This window comes from Strongylocentrotus purpuratus, unplaced genomic scaffold (genome assembly GCF_000002235.5).
Source record: "Strongylocentrotus purpuratus isolate Spur 01 unplaced genomic scaffold, Spur_5.0 spur5_scaffold_15, whole genome shotgun sequence".
In the NCBI taxonomy this organism is placed as follows: domain Eukaryota; kingdom Metazoa; phylum Echinodermata; class Echinoidea; order Camarodonta; family Strongylocentrotidae; genus Strongylocentrotus; species Strongylocentrotus purpuratus.
The window spans coordinates 2,889,097-2,912,647 of NW_022145600.1; the positions used below are offsets into that span (position 1 = coordinate 2,889,097).

Sequence of the window (23,551 nt, forward strand, 5' to 3'; positions counted from 1 at the left end):
ACACAATACTCTGGGATGCTTTGACCGCAGCCTTTAAAGGGATCCGGTAACTTTGTCTTAGATCCTTTAAAAAATCCTTGATTTAGCTCATGCTGCAATGATAATTATAAACCTTTAGGTCAATCAGGAACACCATGACTTTTACAAGCCGATCGCCTGTCTGATTATCAAGATATTTATGATTGAAAATCGAAATCAAATTTTGGGTTTAACAAATGGTTTTCATAACACTACAGTCTATTGGGAAAAAAGGAGTATGGTAAAACCGGTCACTGAAAGGTTTTTACTTTTTGAGGCACTATGTAAAAACAAGTGGAATATTTGGAAAACAACAACTTCATCATCAAAAATATTTGTCTCAACATGTTCCTTATCATTTTAATACATCAACTTTCCAACTTCAACTATTGATATCTGGTGTTATTAATCCAAATCCTGGACCTTAAACTGAAAATGAGTTAAAATCTGCATCAACCTACTTAACTCCTTTTTCTTATCACCGTGATGAACTTTTGAAATTTTATTGTGCCCCACATGCTGTTGTTTATGCTTTGCATCCTTCTGTTTTGGATCAAATCAAATCTCTTGGTATACTTCAGAAACAGTTCAAACATAGGCGTAGTCATAGGGGAAGAAAGGGTGTTCATCGTAGACTTAAACAACTACTAAAATTACCTGATCTCCCTGTCGCATCCACAGATACGTCTTCACCCATAGTTAACTTTGCTTTATGGAATGCAAGATCAATTAAGAATAAAATTCCAATTTATGCAAAATTGTTTCAATTCGTGAACCTAACATTTTATGTGTCACAGACACCTGGTTGACAGGCAAATATCATGATGACCAACCCATTGCCAATCTAACTACAACTCTCCGAAATTATGACACACACCACATCCCACGTCAGTATTGGAAGGGAAGGTGGTGGTGTATGTGTGCTTCTTCGTTCTACCTTCAAAATTCACAAAACCGTATTTTAATCATTCCATTCTTTTGAATATATTGATTTAGCTGCATCATCTATCCCCCTAAAGCCTCTTTGCCTCATCATCCTAGATCGGCCTCAAAAAACAAAAGATAAGGAACATTTGGCACCGATTTTCTTTTGTGAATTTGGCACTTTCTTGGAGGATATTGCATCTATACCTGGTTTACTTCTCATCGCCAGAGACTTTAACTTTCATGTAGACGACTCAACTGATAGAGAAGCTACTATTTTTACAGATCTCATAACCTCTGCCAGATTACTCAATATGTTACTGGACGTACCCACAAAGATGGACACACTCTGGATCTCATCCCTACTCGAAATAATGATCACTTTTTCTCAAATTTTAATACTATACCAGTTATTTGCTGTCTGGTCATTCTGCTGTGATATGTAATCTGAATATAGCGCGACCAAAATCAGCAAAAACGAAAATCTCTTTCCGTAAATTTCGCAATATTGATTTTAATGTCTTTCGCACTGATATATTAAATTCATCTCTGTATAAATCTGCATCTGAATCATGATTTATTGTAAGCTGTGGACCAAGGTGATGAAGCTATTTTTATCCTTTTAGACTATTCTTTGGCTTTCGATACTATCAGTCATAGTGTTTTTCTGGATCGCTTGCGTAATAGATATGGTGTATCAGGATAATCAGGTACTGCCTTGAATTGGTTTAAAATATATTTTATGAATCATTCTCAACCTATCGTCATTAATGACTCTTTATCCCTACCTCATGTACCACTTGAAGGTGTTATTCCGGGATCCGTCATCGGCCCTTTATTGTTTACTTTGTACACTGCACCACTTGCAGATATTATTGAAGCGCAAAAGCGCATGGTTTAGGCCGAATGATATATGCAGATGACACCCAAGTTTATGTTGTTTTGAAACGTGATTCCGACCATTCTGACATTACCAAACTTGAAAGATGTATAAATGATATCAAAGCTTGGTCTACTGCTAATGATTTGAAATTAAACAAGGATAAAACTAAGGTTATTCATGTAACATCTTGATTCAGAAAGTCCTCCCATTACCATCTGTCAAAATTGCTAATGTTCCAATACAGCCTGTCAAAAGTGCACATAACTTCAGTGTCAATTTACTCTTTCTTATGGTCATCGCTCTTTTTGCAAAGCTTCTGCTGAACTTTGGAACAAACTACCTTTACATGTCAAAATCTGTCAGACTGTCAACCAATTCAAAACTTGTCTTCAGATGATTTTTGATGATTTTAATGATTAACTTTAATACTCTGTTCACATTGATGTATATTTCATATGTATTGTAATTTGTAAGTTTATTTGTAATTTTTGTCTCGCCTGCGTAGCAAAAAAGCGAGACATAGGCGCCGCTTTTCCGGTGACGGCGGCGGCGGCGACGGCATCAACATCAAAAACTTAACCTAAGGTTAAGTTTTTGAATTTTTAGTATAATTTTTAAAATATAAGTTCTTATTCAATGAAACTTAGACTAAAGGGTTATCAAGTATCCCCAATCATGCGAGTAGAATTTCAGGTCACCAAATTAAGGTCAAAAGTCATTTCAGGTCAACAAACTTTGACTCTTTTGTGGCATCAACATCAAGATTTTGAAATTTTAGCATAATTTCAAAAGTGTTTGTTCAAATTCCATGAAACTTGAACACAAGGGTTATCAAGTATCGAAAATCTTATGACGCAAATTCCAGGTCACAAAGTCAGGGTCAAAGGTAATTTTAGGTCAGTATGTGAGGATTTAAAAAAAAAAATGTTATTTTTTCATGTTCCATTAAAGTTATTAATCTGGGTACAAATTATAATAAATAATTCTTCTGATGGCTCTTGGTCAATATTCACTTCAAAATGCTGATTATATGTAGAGGATTTCATTGGGGGGGGGGGCTGCTAATGGGCCACCCTGCCTATGAATAATGTCCTAACCTCCATTTTTCATCATATTGAATTGCGTAATGCAGGCGAGACCGCCGAGAGCGTTTCCCTTGTTTGTTTAATATATAATTGTTTGTCATTGTATTTTGTTTGTTATAGCGCTTAGAGACTTTGGTGGAAGGCGCTTTATAAGCACCGGTTTTATAATTAGTATTATGCCAAACCCGACTTAATTTTTATTATTATTTTTTATTTTAATGCCATTCACTTGATACATCGGAATAGTCAGTAAAATGGAATGAAAGTAAACTATGGAAGTGCGTATTTAGTTGAAATTCCAGTGTGTATGAGATGAATATTATTTTGATCACAAATTAATATCCAACCCTCTCCACTTTGATTGATAGGAATAATATGTCAGGTAGCTTTTGTAACAGCCAAATTCGATAAAGGCCTGAATTTACCAAAACTGTACAATAGCCACAAACTCCTGACTTAGCTTGTGCACATGAAACCAGAGGTATGAATACCTTCACTATGTTAATAACAAATGCAGATTTCTTGGTATTATTTCAATGTTGTTAAGAGTAGGTCTTATTAATGTAGACAGGTTGGAAGTATTTTAAGGAATACATATAGGATATTTTAGAAAAAATATATAACTGAATCATCCTTATGATATAAACTTTAGTGTTAGACAAGAATTGAAGTTTCTTTAAAACTCTATGGTCTGTATTCTGAAGTCAGGTTTAGTTAAACCCAGGTTTCTAAGCCTGGGTTTAACTAAACCTGACTTCAGGTCTAAGTATCATTTCAGTTTCTGAAAGCCAGGTTTAGTTAAACCTAGGTTTAAGTCTAAAACCCAGGTTTAAAGTTAAGCCAAGGTTTAACTACCATGGAGATGTAGTCTGCTTCTACTGCACATGCTCAGTACAGCTCATCCATGATCTTCAAGGGTAGCTGATATAGGCTTTTTTTATAGCTGGATTTCGTGCTGCAAATTTAATAATTTCAATTAAAAATATTTGACACAAACAAATCTCTTTCGAAGCAACCGTTGAACGTTATGGCATGATTTTTGTTTTGTTTTACCATTTGATTTATTGTAAAACTGCTGAAAAAGACTGAATCGAGGTTGAATTGATCTTTACGAATAAACAATCAATAACAAAATCGGTAATTCTACAATTTCTGCATAGACCTACCCAGATTAGTCAAAACTTCCAGAACATCATAAAAATGCTCTAAATAAGATTTAGATGACTAAAAGAGAAACTAAAAATGATCAAAAATACCCTCTTGATGCAAAATAACTAGTCCAAAGTCCGACATTGCTGAAGCTCATTTGTTTGATATTTAGGCATTTTTTTTAGGACAATGCAATCCTTTTTCGAACCGGCGTTTCGGGTATCACGATCCCCTTCTCGGTCATCGTGCGCGCATATCATTTGATCGTGCGCACATTCATTCATACACACAGTTTAGAAAACGTATTGCATTGTCCTAAAAAAAAATGCTTAAAATTCGAGCATATGAGCTTCAAAGTTCAATGTTGACTTTGGACTAGTTATTCTGCATCAAGAAGGTATTTTTGATCATTTCTCTTTTAGTCATTTTAATCTTATTTAGATCTAGGTCTAGATCTAAATATCTAGATCTAGACCTAGTGCATCTTTATGATGTTCTGGTCTGATGTTTTGACATAATATTAATAGACTAGACGCGCCTAATTATACTCATAGGCCTAGGGTCTAGACTAGTAGGCCTAGTACTAGATCTAGGGCAGAAATTGTGGAATTAGATCTAGATCTAGATTCTACCAAAAAATCTACTAGGTCTAGAGTTTCGGCTTAATACGCTTGTTGGCTCTTAATTAGACTAATCCATGATTGTCTTATAAATATAGATTTAGCTCTACTCTAATCCAACCTTACAATTTTATTTTAACTCGCATTTGTTTACATCGAAAATGTGTATTGCACTCACAGTTTCAAAACTGCTGAGCAAACTAAAGGTATGGGGCTACTATATTTGTTTTCCTCTGCAACAAAGTGATACGTGTTGATTTACTTTGGCAACTTTATAGTTTCAAGGATTGTCGTACTATACAAATCACACAATCTTATATAAAATATAAAATCTTAAGACTTAGAAAATATTAGGCATAAAGATTCAATAAGCAAGTGAAGTATCCAAATTAATGTTCAAACTTGCTGAAGGCATAAAATCGCAAGGCCCACTTTCATCCACACACGATGTGTGTGTGTCTCTCTAGTGTTGGAGTCAGCTAGCTAGCAAGTGCAAATCGCTGTTTGTTTGGTATTTAAAAATGACAGCGATGCAAAAAAAATCATTGTCGCCATGATTGTGAAGGTTTTTTTCTTTCCACAAGAGGTCTCTCCGGTCTCATTATTTGCTATTATTCTTCGTAATGCCTTTTAATGGTGTCTTCTTCTTTAATTTAATATCCAACAAATAGTTAGACCTGACTTAAGCCAGACTTAAACTAGGTGTACCCCAGGTTTAAATATGTGTGCAATTTCCACAGAGTTAGACCAGGCTTAAACCTAGGTTTAAGTTAAACCTGACTTCAGAAACGCATTGTTAAACCTAGGTTTAAATCTGAGAGTTAGGCGAGGCTTACACTAGACTTAAACCTGACTTCAGAATACGGGCCTCTATAGTTATCTTTGTTAAGAAGGTGAATATTAATACAGCTGTGTTATGCATGCAGTTGGTGATAATTATAATATACAGTGAGAAATAAGCAAATATAACATATGTGTGTATATACGTGCTGCTTAACTATATTCACAAACAATGCAGGTCCAGACACTCAAGCTTGAAGATGTGCAAAATCTCACACCAGCCTCATCACATCACCTAGCAGAAGCACTGTGTTCTATGCCAAACCTGACTGACCTGACACTTAAAATATATCTCAATGATGAGTTCTACTCTACATTGAAAGCAAAGGCATCATCCATACAGGTATCTGTGTACTAATGTATATGTCAATTAAAGAGTCATTGAAGGAACAAAAGAGTATTAGTTATTAGGAGTAGGACTGATCAATGCAAACATGTTGAAAGCCCTTTAAAGAATACATACAGAATTTGAAAGAAGCAAAAAACTATTGCACATGTACAAAAATCATCCTTTCCTGTGTTCTTTTTCTCAATAGACAGAATTGAATTTAAAAAGAAAATCTATTCAATAATTTTTGTTGAGAATGTGATTATGATTATGAATGTAACTCTTTAAAATAAATTGTGTTAAATGTAAGAAGACCATGAGAAAATATTTAATAAGATATTTGCGTGTATAGATAAGCTACTTAACTATATTCACAAACAATGCAGGTCCAGACTCTCAAGCTTCATGATAAGATATATCTCAAACCAGTCGAATCACAAGCCTCATCACTTCACCTAACAGAAGCACTGTGTTCTATGCCAAACCTGACTGACCTGACACTTGATATGGATCTTAATGAGGAGTTCTACTCTACACTGAAAGCAAATGCATCATCCATACAGGTATGTGTGTCCTTATGTTAATGTCATGGAGAGGGTCAAAAACTGACCTTACCCCCCCCCCCCCCCCCCCCCCCCCCCACTGAATACAAATATCGGTTGGCCATATTTTCCAATTTCCGGGACCAAAAAAAGTTGTGATCAATAGTCAATATCCAACCTTTTCCCAGTTTGATAGATAGGATGAGTTCTACTCTACATTGAAAGTAAAGGCATCATCAATAGAGGTATCTGTGTACTAATGTATATGTCAATCAAAGAGTCATTGAAGAAGAAAAAAAGGAGTAAAAGTTATTAGGAGTAGGAGTTATCAATGCAAACATGTTGGAAGCCCTTTAAAGAATACATACAGAATTTTAAAAAACTAGACTTTAATTTGTTACTTTGACGAATTAGGTGATACGTATGCTAATGTTTTACATAATCAAGAATGCATGTTCACTTTATATGAGCTTTTAAAAACTCTTCCCATTATGGTCTATCCATATGCAAAGTTTCAACTATGTAGCATATTGACCATTATAGATCTATGGAAGATAGATTGATACAATATAACCATTGACCCCGTACAGTAAGCAGTTACCACTTTGACCCTATCTGACATAATGAAGAATGCATTTTCACAATTTCATCTTATTCCATGAAATGCTCTACCTATATTGTCCTGCGCAGAGATTCAATCAGTTTATTTTGGGCCATTACAAGAAGTGGGTTATTGATGTAGACAAATGCTCATGTTCCCTATAAAGCTCATTTCATGTATTTTATTACCAGAGAAAAAAAAGAAGTCAGTCAGTCCAGGGAAAAAAATACTTTAAACATTTCGCGGGCTACTTTTCAAGCTTGCTTGCATGGAAATAACACTCTTTATTTTGTTTTGCATTGAACTCTATGCTATTTTGGGGGGGGGGGGCTCTTTTATGACTTTCGGGGGCTAATTCGCCCTGAGCCCCCATGCATTTTTTCCCCTGAGTCAGTCACTGAATAGTGTCTGACAGTAAAGACTAGAAATTAAATGGGTTACCTGGCATAATTGGAATATTAGGACACTGCTAAAGTTTAAATTTCACAGATAGGACATACGTGACATATTCATAATTCCGGCAAAGTTCTACAGAATTTGCAATTTCAACTTTCAATTGAAAATCTTGACATGATCCAAACATCTGATTAATAAACAAAAGGCACATTTAGATAGCCCATATTCTCAGCTATAATATACCAAAATTCGGAAGAAAATAGAGCACAAATAAGCTAGATAGTGCTCAAAGATTAATGTCATGTAGATTCATGATGTGAACAAAATTCACCTGCCATAGGCATAACACGCAAATTAAGAAAATTCTGACATATGGCCTTTAATTGAACTTTTTACTATGATGACGGCATCAAAATGAAGAATGATGTGTACTGATCGTGTAGAAAATTGTCTTAGCTACAACATATCAAAATTTAGAAGAAAAATGATCAATATTTACAGAGATACAATCATTTTCCATAAATATGCTGACGTCATAATATGCAAATTCGTATTTTGAGTTCCAAGGTCAATATGATAATGTCAAAATATACTTAATGGCCAAATGAGACATGAAATCATATCTCCGACTTATATTCCATCTAAATATGGAAAAAAATTGAGGGTTCCTTTCCAACAAAAGAGCTATGATGGATTTTGTATAGACATGTTTTTGCCCATATATGCTATGTATTACAAGAGCACAGACATTTATCTTGAATTGACGCTCATTCCCTTATTAATGGTCATAAAGAGAAAAAAATGGTATCAAATTGTTTGGAAAAATATCCTGTCAAAAAAAATTTGAGAGGTAATTATTTTGCGTTCAGCTGTGACGAACGAAAATGTGCAAAAAATGTGTGCATGATTTTTGGGCAAATGCTCATTATGGCCTGAAACGTATGCAAATTTAAGACGATTTTGAGCAATTTAAAATTTGACGCGTGTGTTAATGCGCGGACATACGCGTACACGCATTTTTGCGTGCATTTATTGACCTGAAATTGACCGTGCAGATATTGACCTTGATGATGATAAATATGAATGAGAAATGACTTTCTGTTATGAAGATATGATCATGAGTTGATTTTCACAAAATGGCGCCTGGATGACGTCACAATTATTCTGTGTTACTGAAAAGTCACACAGTTCTAAGTTAGACTGGGATCTATTATCATGGCAAGTTTCAGGATGATGTTATTTAGTAAGTTATTTAAGAGCCAATTCTAATAAAGGCTTGAATTTACTTAGGGGTCTTGTGCACATGAAATCCAGAGTTATGAATACCTAATACTACATTAATAGGCAAATGTATATTTTGGGGTATTGTTAATTTCAGTGTTAGTAGTAGTAGGACTTATCAATTGGAAACAGGTTGGAAGCCCCATAAAAAATACACATAGAATTTTTTTTTTTTAATAAATCTTTTTTTCACATGTACAAAAATCATCTTTTCCATAAAACCTTTACTGTGTTCTTTTTCTTAATAGACAAGAATTGAATTTGAAAAAGAAATCTATTCAATCACTTTTGTTTAGAATGTGATTATGAATGCTACTCTTTAATTAATAGAATTTATGTTAAATGTAAGAAGACCATGAGAAAATATTTAATAAGATATATGCGTGTATAGATAAGCTGCTTAACTATATTCACAAACAATGCAGGTCCAGACTCTCAAGCTTCATAATAAGAGACATCTCACACCAGCTGAATCACAAGCCTCATCACATCACCTAGCAGAAGCACTGTGTTCTATGCCAAACCTGACTGACCTGACACTTGATATGGATCTTAATGAGGAGTTCTACTCTACACTGAAAGCAAATGCATCATCCATACAGGTATGTGTGTCCTTATGTTAATGTCATGGAGAGGGTCAAAAACTGACCTTACCCCCCCCCCCCCCCCCCCTGAATACAAATATCGGTTGGCCATATTTCCAATTTCCGGGACCAAAAAAAAGTTATGATCAATAGTCAATATCCAACCTTTTCCCAGTTTGATAGATAGGAAAAATGTGTCATATAGTTTTTTTAAGAGCCGATCTCAATAAAGTCTTGAATAACCACACTGTACCATAGTAACAAACCTTTTGACTTAGGGGTCTTGTGCACATGAAATCCAGAGTTATAAATACCTTAGCATATTTCTGGGTACTATAAATTTCAGTGTTAGTAGGAGTAGGACTTATCAATGCAAACACTCAGGTTGGAAGCCCCATAAAGAATACATATAGAATCTATTTAAAAAATGACTATTAATAAATTCTCCTCTCCCTAGAAACTTTAGTGTATTCTAATTTCAATACACAAGAAATGAATTTGAAAACAAAAAGTATTCATTCATTTTGCTTGAGAATGTTTTTATGACTGCAACTATGTATTCAATGGGATATGTGTGAAATGTAAGAATACATTGAGGAATTAGTAAATAAAATGTATGCATGTATAGATGAGTTACTTCACTATATTGACAAACAATGCAGGTCCAGACTCTCAAGCTTGACCTTGAGAGATATCTCAAACCAGCCTCATCACATCATCTAGCAGAAGCACTTTGTTCTATGCCAAACCTGACTGACCTGACACTTGATAGGGATCTCGATGAGGAGTTCTACTCTGTATTGAAAGCAAATGCATCATCCATACAGGTATGTGTATCCTTAATGTCATGGAGAGGGTCATTGAAAGAAAGAAAGGGCAGTTATATTAATATGGTGCACATCTACAATTGTACATATGTTTCTTTTCCAAACACCCTTTTTTAAAGGCCATTCACTTGGTATATTGGAACAGTCATGAAACATGGAATGAAAGCAACCTATTAATGTGCTAGCTGATTCAGTTGAAAGTCAAATGTGTATAAGTTTGGCATTGTTTTGATCAATAATCAATATCCAACCTTTTCCAGTTTGATAGATAGGAAAAATATGTCGTGTAGTTTTTTTAAGAGCCAATTTCAATAAAGTCTTGAATTACAAAACTGTACCATAGCAACAAACCTCCTGACTCAGGGGTCTTGTGCACATGAAATCCAGAGTTATAAATACCTTGCATAAATGTATGCATGTAAAGATGAGTTACTTGACTATATTGACAAACAATGCAGGTCCAGACTCTCAAGCTTGACCTTGAGAGATATCTCAAACCAGCCTCATCACATCATCTAGCAGAAGCACTTTGTTCTATGCCAAACTTGACTGACCTGACACTTAAAAGGAATCTCGATGAGGAGTTCTACTCTGTATTGAAAGCAAATGCATCATCCATACAGGTATGTGTATCCTTAATGTCATGGAGAGGGTCATTGAAAGAAAGAAAGGGCAGTTATATTAATATGGTGCACATGTACAATTGTAAATATGTTTCTTTTCCAAACACCCTTTTTTAAAGCCATTCACTTGGTATATTGGAACAGTCATGAAACATGGAATAAAAAGCAACCTTTAAATGTGCTAGCTGATTCAGTTGAAAGTCAAATGTGTATAAGTTTGGCATTGTTTTGATCAATAATCAATATCCAACCTTTTCCTAGTTTGATAGGAAAAATATGTAATATAGTTTTTTTAAGAGCCAATTTCAATAAAGTCTTGAATTACTAAACTGTACCATAGCAACAAACCTCCTGACTTAGGGGTCTTGTGCACATGACATCCAGAGTTATAAGTACCTTGCATAAATGTATGCATGTAAAGATGAGTTACTTGACTATATTGACAAACAATGCAGGTCCAGACTCTCAAGCTTGATTTTGGGAGATATTTCAAACCAGCGGCATCACAATACCTAGCAGAAGCACTGTGTTCTATGCCAAACCTGACTGACCTGACACTTGATAGGGATCTTGATGGGGAGTTCTACTCTGTCTTGAAAGCAAATGCATCACCCATACAGGTATGTGTGTCTTTAATGTGAATGTCATGGAGTGGGTCATTAAAAGAAAGAAAGAGCAGTATGATTATATGGGGCACATTTTTATATGTGTCTTTTCTGAACACCCATATTTATGCCTACGCTACAAAGTGACTGGAGGCATTGTTTTTCGTGTTGTCCGTCTGTCTGTACGTCCCGTTCTCCTGATCGTGTTATGGGTTGTTTTACAATCAGGGTACACAATAGAAAAACTCACTTAGATAGCTGTTAAAAACAAAACAATGAACAGCAAAGGAAAATCTTCCTTGGTCAATTATTTTGCACTGTTAGATCAACCTACAACAGCAAAGAAATTGTTTGAAACAAGCAACTACTTTTCAAAATATGTAAGTATATGCCATCTTTTCAAATTTTTCGCTGTCTCATTTCATTTTTGGCAAAGTTTAAACATGTGCATGTCTGACAAACATACCCCCAAAACATTATCAACTATCAGAATTAACTCTTTCAACAGGTCTATGCAAGATCTGAATGGGGTGTAATATTTTGGCATACGGTATCTACAAATTTTGACTTTGCAACAAAAATGAGGTGCAAAATGGGTCAAAAAATGTCCTTTCCGACACCAGCGTTATAATTAAAAGTAAGACTGCTCTCAATTAATTATTTTTTCCTCCTTGAAAAGAGTCACTATAACCTACAAAATTATGATATTAACTTTTCCCATACTTATTCGGTTTTTGGTAAATGCGCGTTTCAAATTTGTTTGTCAGGGGTGTGTCAAAAGGTGTCCTCTCCAAAAAAGTGAAATTTTTTATCAGCACTCCTTGAAGAAGAGCCACATTTTGAAACTAACCTATGTTATTAGTAGACCTAACATTGTTTTATCATGTTGGTTGGTTGGTTTTATATTCCGTATAAAAATTCAAATACATACAAGAATACAATTTACAAATATAATACAAATCCAGAATTAAAAACGGGTGGAATGCTCTATTCAGTGCCATTATCAAAATGGCTCTGATCTTCCTAGAGGTCCAGAAATAATTAAACATAGAAATAAAACACAAAATATTACGAAAATATAACATTACAAACGCACATCTACAACCCCCTGTCAAAACCTCTATAACACATTATGAATACGACTGTTACCATCCCTTACCCCTCCCGTTTACACCAAAAGTTTATACATCAAAATCTAGTATCCATTCATTTAGGCCTTGCCGAAATAGATTGAGTGTGTTCGGTCTACGTAAGTTAATCGGTAATGCATTATACAATTTAGATCCGCGATAAAAGAATGTTCGTTTACAATAATTAGTTTTAGGTTTGGGCAAGACTAAGTTATCGACATTTCTTAGGGCATAATTGCTCTCAATGGCTTCTGTACTTTCAAACTCTTCGTAACTGATACATTTATTACTGCTATCAATTTTTTTTCCAACATTGACAAAATGTTCGTTAAAATCATTTGCTACTCTTTTACATTCAGCGATAGGGAAGGGAAATTTTTAGCTGATTTCGTATTGGGATTAGTGTTTTTAATACTCTCCAAGATTTCGCTCTATCCTTACAAGCACCTAGTTTTTCAATGAAATGTATTTTCTTTACTCTCCTTATTTCAAACGTTACCTTATTTCTCAAGTATTTGTATTGTTTCCAGTATTACGTCTTGTTTTTTCGTCTTTGCTTTACCTTTCATTTTATCACAATTTTTCATGTGCTTAAATAAACATTCATTCAACCAAAGTGAGTGTTTTTTGTGTACCGTATTTGCCGGCGATAAGGCCGCAGTGCCGCATAGGCCGCACTCCCGATTTTGAGATTTAAAAAAAAAAAAAAAAAAAATCCCCGACTGATGATTTCTCTTGCAGCTTTCTCTTGTGTATTGCGCCATAGCTTTGCTCGCGCAAGCTGAGACTGGATCGAGGTTGCTTTAGCTATGGCAAAACCTTAAATCTAGATCTACCAGTAGAGTTTGGTTGGTAAGTTATGAATTTTATTTACGAGATTGACAAAACTTTGCCCTTCATTTAAAAAATATAACACGTAATTGTCTCTAAGACATGTGTTATTCTAGACAGTTATTCTAGAAATGTCCATCACCGTTCATTGTTGTCCCATATTTACAAATTCGTGCTGTCTTTCATGGTTTTGACTTGCATTTTTTTTTTTTTTACTCTTTTGCCGCAAAGGCCGCACCCCAACTTTTTGATATTTTCTCTTCCAAAAATACTGCGGCCTTTACGCCGGCAAATATGGTACCCTTTTCTTCTTCAATGGCATGTATTTGTCTATTGTGTCTAAAAAGAGTACTTCCCATTTGTTTACAGCTTTATCGAGGTCAATACCTTCTTCTACCTCATCCCATTTCTGCGATCTAAGATCGGCATTCAACTTTTCAAAGTCTATCTGATGAGATTTTCTAAATGTAACATAATTTACCAAAGAATCATGATTGACCTGAGCTTTCCAGACTAAGTAACTCATAATGATTACTCAAACCATTGTGTAAGACACCAAAAGAGCTTACTTTGTCTGGGTAAGTTGTTAACATGTGATCAATTAATGATGAGCACTCAGACGTTACTTGAGTGCAATAGATACCGTAATTAACGTTGTATAAACCGCCCTCATGTATTAACCGCACCCCTCTTTTTTTCGCCCTGTTAAAATTAGTGTTGTAAAATAACATCACGGACATTTCCAATTCTGTTTGAACGCTAGTTAAAACAGGACGGTTTTCGGTTAAATGAAAATTAATCACTTTTGCCAAGGTTTGATTGCCTAGCTGATTGATAGTAAGAATAGTGGTCGGAACTGGGCAGGCACGGGGCCCAACCAGGACGGGGGACTTTCCCCCCACCATTGGTGATGAAAAACACTGCTTTCGCCGTCACTAATTTCACATGAAAACGTAATGAAAAGAAGTACTTACATTTATATTTCCATCTTTAATTGTGTTTTATTTGCAATTGTGCAAAAATCATGAATTCAATTTGACATTAAATCATGATTTTTCCATATTTACCGGGTTTTGTTGTCTAATCATGCAAGCTGCCATATTGGATTGCAACTCAGCCTCCTTCATTATACTGTTCTTATAAATGTTTATTTTTAAGAGGTTAAATATTTTGTTGTTGTAATTTTCCAGATTAAATAAATTAAAATACTATATTATTTCATTATTTATATTGTAAAATTTGTCCGAAATTGTTACACTTTTGTATCGTGTAACCAACACACATACGTACACACACTCAAAATACAAAATACACTCAAATTCCCAACGCCCATCACCAGACATATATTTAAAGTCGACAAACATCCATCTTCAATATATAAAACCATCAATCAACCAGAAATATTACAATAATAATAGTTCAAAAAATAAAATATTGCATATTTGTAGGTTCATGACAAGTATTTCCCTACAAAAAATATCGCTATAATTTTTTTTTATCATCGTCGCGTATTTCTTCCATCTCACTACATGAATTAGTACATGTGGGGCAATACACATTTGTACACAATTATGATCGACTTGGCAGTGACAGAGCACAATTCTGGGCCCAAAATTTCATATTTTGCATCATCGGAATTACATGAAAATTTATCAGATACAAGATTATAACATAACATTCACATTAGAAATATTTTTTCTGATGTCAGAACTTCCGATGGATGATTTGAAAAACGGTGAAAACGAGTGTCCTTTTCAGGACGATGGTATACTAAGCCAAGAACTTTAGCCTTGGTGACACAATTTAACCACTGCTGAATGCGGAGATTGTTTACCTGGAATTTACAGCATGATTTATGTCTGTAACATGTATAAACCGCACCCCGACTTTTGATGTTTACCAGCGATAAAAAAAAAAGTGTGGTTAATACACTGTTAATTACGGTATACCGTAAATCTCAGTGTATAAGGCGCACTTTTTTGCCGACAAAAAAATTGAAAGTCGGGGGTGCGCCTTATACACAGGTACAGGAAAAATTTTTTTTTTTTTTTTTTTTTTTTAAGTTTCGATTTATGGTGCTATGCCTGGCAATGTCTCCCAGCTCAGTAATCAGTGTGTTGACTCACCACTCCGAAACTACAACAACACTAAAATTTGTCTGTCTTCTTGGTTTGAAAGTAATCTTTCTATTAGATCTCAATATGTAGTTTATAATAATAATTCCTCAATTTTTTTATATAACAAATGGTGTACCACAAGGTTCTACCCTAGAACCTAGGTACTCTATTGTTTTTAATTTGCATTAATGATCTTGCACATTCTTCTAAAAACGACATTGTTACTATTATTTGTGACAAGTTTACAAGCACAAATCAGCGCCTTTAACTGCACCTCGATGTTAAATGAAGGTCCTTCCCTGCATGGGTTTTCGGCAACAAAACAACAACAACAAAACAATTTTTTTTTTTTCTTTTTTTTTTCCCTCCCCCAAAAAAGGGGTGCGCCTAATATACAGGTGCGCCTTATACACAGAGATTTACGGTACAATGATGAAATGATACTATGATACCATCTATAAACATAGTCTCTTTGGTTTCGGAGAGGACGGTAGTTTTTTGACATACTGTATTTACATACTTCCATCAAAAGTCTTCATATTCAGGTTAATCACATAGAACAAGTGGGTAATTTGTCGCTGTTATACTATTGGGTGTGGGGATGCTTTGTCCTAGTCCATAAACATTTCTGAAGGAAGAGACTTTGTGGTGGAAGAGATTGAAACATCAAGTGAAGATGCAGTGAAATCTGGTCCACTTTACATGACCAAGTTCATGAAGCCCTGCTGTGCTGACACAGCCAACCGCTATGCCTTGCCCATGGACTGAACAGAAGAAAGTGATCGTCTACCCAGAGAACAGATCTTGACTGTAATTGGCAACCCACCAAAGCCCATATCCTATAGACATGTTTATGATACAGTTCGGCAAGTGTTCCAGAGCTTGTAGTTGCTTTACCTACACTCACTATAATGAAGGTTGTAGTTTTCCTCTGTTACAGGTTCCTTCTGAACAGTGAAAGGGTGTTTTCTTATTAAAGTGTGAAAACACACATGGTTGACTGTACAAGATTGTTCTACATGTTCCGGTATTTGATATATTTCATGCTTCAATGACGATGTTTATGATGCAGTTTAGCAAGTGTTTAAGAGCTTTTAGTTGATTTGCCTACATTACCTACATTCACTATAATGATTCTTGCTTTATGCCTTTCTCATAACTTTTGATGGGGATCGAATCATGTAGATTGATGGGCGAGAATGCAATAAATCTCTCAGAACAACCAAAGTTATTCTGGGGGTTAGTTCCTTTAAGAAAACACCCATACATTGTTCAGAGAAATGCCAAGAAACATTCATTTATATATCTCTTGTACACGTTCGTAAGATTTATTGTACATGAATAGGCAGGAATTCATCTCATACAATGATTGCAATGGACTTCCAGTAAGTCCTATGTTGCATTTAGAGAAAACTACTTTGAAGAGAACATTGTAGGCCTTGTATATTGTATGGCATATATCTGCCAGTCTAGATGTTTAGTTGGCAGAGTCATATGAAAAACTATGGAACAATGAGAATCACAACACAAATTGCCAAGATGGTTATCAGTTTGTGACGTCATGTCCTCACTATTTATCAATTGCTCTATATGGTTTAATCCTATTAATTTCCCTTTGTATTCCCCAAAACTTGATTTCCCCATGCCTTTGCCCAGGTTATATGATTTGTATCATTTTGGGTGCATGACATTTCACAAAATCTTTTATGAACTTTGAAGAATTTATACTTTTTTCTGAATATTGTATATTCATAATTATTGAATTTTGTCTCGACTGCGTAGCAAAAAAGCGAGACATAGGCCCCGTTTTTCCGGTGGTGACGGCGGCGGCGGCGTCAACATCAAAAACTTAACCTAAGGTTAAGTTTTTGAATTTTTGATATAATTTTGAAAGTATAAGTTCTTAGTCAATGAAACTTGGACTATAGAGTTATCAAGTATCCCCAATCATGTGAGTAGAATTTCAGGTCACAAATTTAAGGTCAAAGGTCATTTCAGGTCAACTTACTTGGACTATGTTGTGGCATCATCATCGAAAACTTAACCTAAGGTTAAGTTTTTGAATTTTTGATATAATTTTGAAAGTTAGGGTTATCAAGTATCCCCAATCATGTGAGTAGTATTTCAGGTCACTAAGTTAAGGTCAAAGGTCATTTTAGGTCAACAAACTTAGACTTTGTTGTGGCATCAAATCAAGATTTTTAATTTTTTAGCATATTTTCAAAATTGATTGTTCAAATTCCATGAAACTTGTACCCAAGGGTTATCAAGTATCACAAATCATATGGCACAAATTCTAGGTCACAAGGTCAAAGGTCAGTAGACTCGGATTATGTTTTCACAACTTAATATGAGAATTAATAATTTTTTGAATTAATTTGTCATATTTTATTTAAGTTATCGATCGTGGTACATTTAATAGTAAATAATTCTTCTGATGATTCTTAGTCAATATTCACTTCAAAATGTGATTATATTTAGAGGATTTCATTTTTTGGGGCCTGCTAACGGGCCACCCTGCCAATGAATAATGTTCCAACCTCAATTTTTCATCATATCGAATGGCGTAATGCATTAAAAGAGCCTCTGTGTAATTGAAAATTTGTTTTAGAAATTTATCAGGATGCACACACAGTGTGCCAATGTATATGGACCAACTTTTGGTTTTGGTATATGAAGAGCTCAGATCCAAAAGGTACTACATGATTCTTTTTTTTCTTTTTTAGTTATACATGTATACACTGTAATAGTAAATAATTTTTTGGATGATTCTTTGTAAATATTCACTTCAAAATGCTGATTATGTACGGAGGATTTCAATTTTGGGGGCCTGCTAATGGGCCACCCACCCTGCCTATAAATAATGTCCCAACCTCAATTTTTCATCATATCGAATTGCGTAATGCAGGCGAGACCGCCGAGAGCGTTTCCCTTGTTATATAAATAAAAATTACTCTATATTAGTGCATCCACACAAAAACATATTAATCTAACTTGGATGCTGGTGTGAAGAAATAAGATTCTTAAGGAGAAAATAGGAAATTTGCATCATCAATATAAAGAAAATAATTAGTGGATAGTGAGGACATGACGTCACAGACTCATAAGTGAGTTGCCAATTTGTGTAGTGATTTTCAAAGTTTTTAATGTCAATAAAAAATTCATAGCTTTCCTATTAGTTATCCGATTTTGCTCAGACTTTTTTTGATTGGTTAGTCTGATTTTTCTGCTTCTATTGAAAGTAAGTTTTTTTTTGGAGTGGACTTAGGCTTTAAACTACAAAATGCTATCAAAAATGTAAGGATTAATCAATCTAGTCAATCTTCACGCTGTCACTGATGCTTAAACAACACAAACTTCGACAATTTCTTGCGGATAACTGGTCCACTGATTTTTTTTTTCTTCAGTCTGTTGTTGTGCCAGATGATACATGTGGATTTTGGGATAAGCAGCAGCTATTCCCTTCCCTAGGAGAAATATGTGAATACAGTCTGCTGGCTAGTCAAACATGTGATCAGACAATGAAGAAAAGATACTGCCATGACCAACTTCTTCAAGAACTGCAAAAAACATAAGGTTGAATACTTGCTGTGTGTCAAGTGGTCTCTTCTCATGTTGACTATCCATTTTTTCATAAGTGTGTTATCACCTCTTGCCTCTTGGAAATCTAATAATGGAAGACAAAAACCAGGGTCATAATTTAGCTATAAGAATTTAAGAAATAAAGTGTTGAAATTTGGAACAGTAAGAACACTACACCATGATTAAAAAAAATGTTAGACGAAATGGGCAACTCTAGCCAATTTAAAGGGGATATAAAAGTTATTAAAAAATTCTTTAATTTTTTTTTTTTTTTAAAAGACGCTTTCATACCGGTAACATTTTTAAAATTCAAATCAGGCGTTTTTTGTTTGTTTTCCTGTATCTTTAATAAAATCAGAAATAAACCTTGAAGAAGCTCCATGCAGGTTTATCCTCAAAAGTATGTACTGTTAGGTGAAGACGATCGAGGTCTTAAAAGAACTGGTATTTTGGTAAAAGAAAAAGAGCCTCAATATCACATACCGGTACTCCTCTTTTCGTTGAATCTCTTCTTTTTTCAAACAAATCCAAAAATTCTTTTTAGAGATAAATTCTAGAGACTACTCTAAAAATATCTGAAAAGGGGTCATTCTGTGGTACTTGAACAATCAATTAGTCATTATGAAAGAATTGTTGTCAAATTACACATGTTGCAGCAAAACAAAATTATCATTTAATACAAATTAATTAAATAATTTGGTTTTGATCCAACCTCTAGTTGCACACTCTTAGTCTTAGTCTTACTTACTGTGGTCAGAAACAATAATGCATGAAGTCTATTACCTTAAAGAGGATGCACAATCATGACATATAAGTCGTGGTTTTCTCTGGAAAAATTATATATGTCTGCTAGAATCCTACTCCTAGATCATACTTTAATTTTTGAAAAAAAATGTATCACTAAAAATGGCAACAGTGCTCATCACGTTGGTGACAAGCTTTTTACCTTTTATTTGTTTAACATAAGAATTTAACCATGATTACTGCAGAGTGATTCAACACAAACACATCACTCCTGGTCCTGCTACTGTGCTAGGCAATACTATTTACCGGTACTAGATACTAATAAGTAATAGCGCAAACAACAACAAATAGCACGCACATAATTTTTGTTATTTTGCCTGTATAGCCAGCTAAGTCTAGACTACTGCAATATAAGGTTTGATGGACATTACAAAAAGCTCTCGTTAAAACTATACCCCACCATTATAACACAGGAATCAATGTAAATCACGTGGGGTATCACAATCCCACTTTCATTTCTCTCGTTAAAACTTTGACAAAGCCCACCACTATAACACAGGCACCAATGTAAATCAGGTGGGGGGTATCGGGACCCCACTTTTGTTTCTCTCGTTAAAACTTGGATAGAGCCTTGCAGCTCTGCGTGAGAGATGGCAGCTGTACACTTCATCATCTTACGTAATAGTGTAAACAAACTCTTTCTGGGGCTCTGCCTGAAAGGAAGTGAGAAGTAGGAAAGATATATTTAACTTGTTTTAAGATATTTTCATGCCCAAAAGTCACTTATAATTGAGATGAAGACCATAATGAAAGTTCGAACGAAGCAAAATGACCCAGAATTGGGGATATAACAATTAACAATTTTAATTGTGAAAATTAGCATTCTCTCTCCCTTCCTCTCTCCCTCTCTATCACCCCGTCAAGGTCTCGGCAGGGGGATTACATTGTATAGCTTGTATTACTTTAGGCTTATCTCGAGGAGTAGTGAAAGTCAAATGGGGGTTTCAATTTTAAACAACAAGTTTTCGTCATGGATAATATAGCATGCCATGGAAGTGTTTAATTCAAAGTTCAACTAATTTATTTGTAACTGTCTGTGTGCGATTAACTTCATCTGTTGCATGTTCTGTTAAAACGTTAAAATGGATACATGGGACTACGTTTTATAACAAGCCAAGCTATCTTTAAACATCAATGATGGACTCATTAAACCCTCATAATTCATAACTGCATCAAACGTACCCAGTAACTCCTTGAATATCACTATTTCTGTGGCATATTTCTTTGAAGACTATCTGCTATCAGCGTTGTAGCCACGACGGTCGGCACTGGGCAGGTTGCTGGCCAGCCAGGCCCGACCAGCACGGAGGACTTCTGCCCACTCCTGATGAAAAACACTGCTTCCGACCAGCACAAATTTCACATTAAAAAACTGCTATAAATGTAATTATTTGTGAAGAAAAGTCCTTTGCGTTCGGTTCGGTTCGGTTCGGTCGGAAGTGCCATGTTCGGCAAACTCCCGTTCAGTTCGGCGGTTCAGCTACAGCATTAATTTGGCGGTTAGAATAAGAACAACAAAATTGTCTTTAAAAAATGATTTGATGGGTATGTTGTAAAGAAGAAATTTTTAGAAAGCCATTTTATTATTCCGACATTGTTGTTAGCATGATTCTTTCATCCTGCATGAATCAAAATGGTGGCTCACATATTCTATTTCTACTTTTACACCAGATTTTAACATTTAGAGGCATGCATTAGTACCACAGATGAATATAATGTCAACTGGAATATACCAATCTGTGCCAATAGGTACTCATGTGTTGATTTATTTCATATAACTTATAACGGGCATATTTTTTTATCACTATCCAATTTAGGGAAACGGGTACCTAATTGTTATGATCTGGGATCCAAGGCTTTCGGGCAGGACCTGGGTTCCCAGTCCACCTTGTCCACCTTGTTTTTGCCTTCTGTAGGTTGCCCTTTTTTGTTGGTGTACCCTTCATTTTGAAGGATGCTCCTCCACCCCTATTTTAAACCTTAGGAAAAGTAAACAAGTGAGTCTGCCCAGGTGTAAAACAAACCGATTTAAGAATAGCTTTATCCCTTGGTTAGTGTATATAATTTACAATAAGCAGGTTATTAGTGCAATATACATTTTCAACCATTCATTATTCTTTTGAACTTGTCTATTGGGGAAAACGAGTATGGTAAAGCCGGTCACTCAAAGATTTTTACTTTTTTGAGGCACTTCTTGATCATTTTGAAGCGAGATTTTTTTTAAGGCTTCAATATTACACAATTTCACAGACACTGATAACATGTAGGGCCGTGCATCTCAGATTTAACATTGTTTAACGATCCCTTTAAGTTTAAAATAGTCCCTTTCTTGGGAGGGGAACCTCTCCACATACACCTCTGTTCCTTTTCCCTTTATTAGTAACCTGGATTATGAGAGCACATATAAGAATGATATCTAATTAAATTGTGGCTGGGGTCATTGAGCTCCGGCGTAAGACTGAACAGCTTTTTTTGTGTTGGTAGCATGAGCCAATCTTGGTCATTCGACACATGTCATGGAAAGTATCAAGTCCCTCCATGGAACTCAGCACACACATGAAATTTTCCTTACTCTACCTATACTTCTTTTTTTTCTTTATTTTTATTTTGTTTAAGGGATGTAACTGTACCTCTTGAGTGTATATTCCCCCTACAAAATAGATTATATGCCAGAATTAAATATATCCACTCACTTGTAACTGATGAAAATCTTACAAACAATGTTGCCATTATATGTTACAGGGTTGTTTTCCTCAGATTAGGAAGGGAAACTTCAGGTTCAATGGAGTTACTTATGACTTGGACTCGTTTCTTCACGCCCTAGGTTTGCAAAGGTCAGTACAATAAATGTGATTTAAGCAAATAAAATGTTGTTAACAGCATATAGACTTCTCATGATCCTTTAAAGAGCCTCCAATGGAATACTAAGAAAATATATTGATGATATATACCCAAGCAGGAAGCATGTGATACTGTATACCTTAAAATAATTAAAGATATCTTGTCTAACAAAACAAAATATTCAGTAACGGCTTTATTGAACAGATTCCCTACTGTAAAGTGCTTTAATTTCAACCTTAAATTCATAGATTTTTTGTGTTCTTGTTTTGTGTGTGCGTGTGTGTGTTCTTGATATTTTTGTTACACTGTATTCTCTTTTATTTCTTTTTCTTCATTCACTGATCAAAATGCTTCTTGAGACTGGTACTTTCAATAATACCAATAGTAGTTTTTTTTTTATTTCTCATCTTTCAAACCTTCAAATTCTGTTTCCTTTACAGGTAATATGACTCGAACGACTCAAGTGACTCGGATGCTCAACAGGTACTAATGGGTGAAGTACACTATCCAAGAAGGACATTACCACCATCAGACCAACCTCAACAACATCCCATGTGTGATGTACACTATCCAAGAAGGACATTACCACCATCAGACCACCATCAACAGCAACCCATGTTTGATGTACACTATCCAAGAAGGACATTACCACCATCAGACCACCCTCAACAGCAACCCATGTTTGATGTACACTATCCAAGAAGGACATTACCACCATCAGACCAACCTCAACAACATCCCATGGATGATGTACACTATCCAAGAAGGACATTACCACCGTCAGACCACCCTCAACAGCAACCATGTTTGATGTACACTATCCAAGAAGGACATTACCACCATCAGACCAACCTCAACAACATCCCATGTGTGATGTACACTATCCAAGAAGGACATTACCACCATCAGACCACCCTCAACAGCAACCCATGTTTGATGT

General features: G+C 35.1%; 1 long non-coding RNA gene across 1 annotated transcript; it reads left to right on the forward strand.

Annotated features, from left to right (window-relative positions):
- The first annotated feature begins 5,811 nt into the window (after nt 1-5,811).
- Nucleotides 5,812-23,218, forward strand: LOC100892010. The gene is made up of 3 exons (XR_004064101.1): nt 5,812-5,862; nt 22,513-22,604; nt 23,052-23,218. It is a non-coding gene; the product is annotated as an uncharacterized LOC100892010 (long non-coding RNA).
- Nucleotides 23,219-23,551: the final 333 nt, after the last annotated feature.